This window comes from Centruroides sculpturatus, unplaced genomic scaffold (genome assembly GCF_000671375.1).
Source record: "Centruroides sculpturatus isolate CEXI.00-Female unplaced genomic scaffold, Cexi_2.0 scaffold636, whole genome shotgun sequence".
Classification (NCBI taxonomy): domain Eukaryota; kingdom Metazoa; phylum Arthropoda; class Arachnida; order Scorpiones; family Buthidae; genus Centruroides; species Centruroides sculpturatus.
In genome coordinates, this window is record NW_019384931.1 from 218,457 (window position 1) to 222,303 (window position 3,847).

The window sequence follows — 3,847 nt, forward strand, 5'->3', positions numbered from 1 at the left end:
TAACTAATTCTTGGAAGAATTAGTTACCTTCTGAGAAGGTAACTAATTCTTCCAAGGAATTAAATTTATCAGCAGCAGTCTTCAGCTCCCATTCTTGCCTGTCTTGTCGCTTTAATTTGTCCAAAATAGCTTCCACAAGAATTATATCATGCAGTAGGATTTTATGATTCAGTGATTCCAAACCTCTTTTATTAATAGTTACTTGATTTACAAGAAACCTATATTCACTGCTGCTGCCATTTTTTACATTTGACAAATTTAATAATTCCTTAACATAATTTTCTGCAATAAACCTATTATTATTATATCGTTGAATCAGAAGATCCCAAGCAGTGTCAAAGTTATCTTCTGCGATAGACAAACTATCCAATAAACCTTTAGGTTCACCCTTTAGAAAAGAAACTAAGTAATGACATTTTCTAATTTTTCTTAAGGCTTCATTATTTAAAATTAAACCTGTAAAAATATCTCTTAAATTGAATCCATTGCCTAACATTGCCATCAAAGCACGGAATACTGAAAGTGAGTAGTTTTATCAAGGGATTTCTAGAGTTAGAGTGAACAGACTCTGGAGGTGAAAAAAGTTCTGATCTGGTATCAACGAGTGTACTTAATTGTGATTCTAGAGAGTGGTAACTTGTTATAAATTCCTCCCTATCTGTATAATGTTGCTCGGATCTGTTTCCGTGAAAATTCCGTGCTTTTTGAAACTATTGAAGTTCTCGAATTCCGTTGCTTTTTGAAACTATTTCACTCGTTCGAAGTTCTCGAATTCCGTGCTTTTTGAAACTATTTCACTAAGTACCAATTATGTATTGCAAAAAATTCACAAATGTTAATTTCCACAAGGTAATTCACACACAGTGACTTTTACCACATTTAGTGTCATGCTTCACAAAAAAAAAATTATTGGTTTATTGTCACGCCCTCTATGATGTCGTACCATTGTTGTTCTATTTGCATGCCATTAGAAATATTTACTAAATTATTGTTTTTATGTTTTACTATTTCAATATGTTCTTTAAATTTTCTCTTATATATATTTTTTTCTGTGTATAAGATTTTAATATTATTTCTATCGATTTTACATTTACTATTTTTAATATGGTTATACCAGGGAGAGTTGTTATATTTCAATCTAATGGCTGCTTCGTGTTTTTTAATTCGTGTTTCTAATGTACGTCCTGTTTCACCTATATAGTTTTTCGGGTTTTGGCAATTACAATTAATCTTATAGACTACCCCTATTTTTTTCAATATATTATTATTAGACTTGTTTGTTTTTGATCTATTAATGTGAACACAGTAATTTATAGAACACTGAAGAGGAATTGGAAATGAAACCAGTTCGAAATGCGTATGTAAAAATATAATAAAAGAATTCATTAACCTGATGCTGTAAGATAGTCTACCGAAAGAATTTGTCGGATTAAAGAGACAACCATTCACAAAAGAATTAGATAGATATTATAAAGGAGCCGATAGGATAATTCGAATAAATAATGATAAAGTATTGTTTTGTGATGAATGGTGAGGCCATAGTAATCTAGTCAAATGTTGTAATTTTGCCAGGTATATATGCATTTTAAATAGTATAATGTATTAAATTATTGTAAAGAATTATCTGTCGTATGTATAAATACAAATATATTTTTTTGGCATTTTAATGTTTTTTGTGCGCGGTGATAATATATTTTGTTGATATAAACCGCAGATTATGTTCTGATGTTGAATTAATGTATATTTTGTAAAAGCTAAAGTATGTTATTTATTTATTTATTTATCTGATGTATGTTCTGTTTATTATTGTTCTTGAGTTATGCATGTATTTTATAATGGTTATTTTATATTTATAAACTTTAAAATCAAACCGATGGCGGCTCCCCCAGAGTGAAACTTGTCCATTGCACTTGGGTATGGCTGACCCCTGCCACTACCCCAAACTGGGGCAGATGGGGCGTGTAATTTGTGGTAGCTGGGGACTGCGTTCGCGCTCTCCCCTTGTAAATAACAAAGAATAGTGATGTTTGTATGATTTGTTCGTTACAAGTGAGAGGTTTTGTGTTTTTTTGTAACCGTATAGCGATTCGTTTTAATGTCATGTGATCACAATTTAACAAATGAGAATGTTCATTGCAGGTTTGCAACCTTACTGTTAACCTCCCCATGTGAACGTCATTTATGGACAGCTCCTTACAAAGTTAGTAACAATTCTGCTATTCTGAACACGGTTTGGCATAGTACTAGCATTAATTAATTAATAATCGAATATCAGATTTATCTAATTACAATTAGAAACAGAAAAGAATGTAATTTGTAATGAAGAAACGTACATTTTTTTTCTGCTATTCGAAGAAATTTGTACAATAAAGTTGAACAAGTTGCAAATACATACAATCTTACCAGTAGTTAATTATCGCAACGGCCACTAAGAGGGAAAGGTAAGTGACCAAATAGACGCACACACCTTCCTGAAAAGAAAACAAAGATGTGGTCTCGTTCAGAAACAGAAACGTCACGTCAAACACTTAAGAACTGTAAATACGTAAAATCTAATCTTTATTGGTTTAGGTGGGGGATAGCGCGAACGCAGTCCCCCGCTACCACAAATTACACGCCCCATCTGCCCCAGTTTGGGGTAGTGGCAGGGGTCAGCTAGACCGAAGTGCAATGGTCAAGCCTCACCCTGGGAGAGCCGCTGTCGGATGATTTTAAAGTTTGAAGGATCAATGATCCCGCTAAGCACCACCGTCGGTTACCTAAAGAAGGGCCTTGGGTGGTGCCCGCAGCTGCAAAAATAAGCCGTCAGAGGCTTTAGCCACTGACCCCGATCAAATGGTGTGTTCCGACATGTCCCCACAACAGATAGGTGGGAACCAGATACACACGTTTGATCCGGACAAAAAAAGAAAAAAAAAACGCAGTGACTAAAATATATACTGTAATTAAATTAATCAGATGTAACAAAACTAGTTGTTAATTAAACGTTAAAGAAAACCTTTTTCCAAGAACAATAAAATAATAACATTGTAATTTGACTGACTTAGAATTAGGAAGAGAGTTTTCGTTTACAAGACAATAATACAATTAACGACTTGTTGACAGTTTGACAATGGCGTTTGGAACGTCAGCGGAATCATGCTCGACGTTCCAAACGCCATTGCCAAACTTCTAGACTTACAGGAAGGCGACGCTGAACGTCTTCGCATTGAAAACGTCGACCGCAACCTCTCTATTATTTTCATTGTTTCCACTTTTTTAATTTTAATTTCGTCATCATTAATAAGATTACCAACAACAAACGTATATTTACATTTTCCCCTATTTATCTGCATTCGTATGGCTTTACAAAATAATACGTTTAATTGATATATTCGCAAATAAGACACTAGTAGTAGTGGTTTGGGTGGCACTAATCACAAAATTAATTTTTTGAGTAAATTACGATCGAATAAATTAAAATTGCAAATAAAAATTTGTTGAATGAAATTATTTCAGATCACAAAAGTAATTTTTACTCAAAGGAAATAATCCGAATGTTGAGAATATTCAAGTAAATCCTTAAAATATGAAAGAATTAAATGTTTTAATATCGAATAAAATTAAAACACAATAATTGTATGAAACAATATAACACCAAAACAAATTTTTTTATTTTTACACGAATAGATCAAATAAGTTTTATTTTATTTAAACTTTTCCAGATATTTCATTCACTTTATCTCAGTGTTTTTCAACCTGTGGGTCGCGACCCCCAGGGGGGTCGCGAAGCCTTACACGGGAGGACGTGGGTACAAGAAAAAGACAAGTGTTTGTAGGTCCTACACTACATTAAAAAAAAAAAAAA

General features: G+C 33.1%; 2 pseudogenes; one reads left to right on the forward strand and one right to left on the reverse strand.

Annotated features, from left to right (window-relative positions):
- Positions 1-1,862: 1,862 nt before the first annotated feature.
- Positions 1,863-2,003, forward strand: LOC111632013 (annotated as a pseudogene).
- Positions 2,004-2,572: 569 nt separating this feature from the next.
- On the reverse strand, positions 2,573-2,763 carry LOC111632011 (annotated as a pseudogene).
- Positions 2,764-3,847: the final 1,084 nt, after the last annotated feature.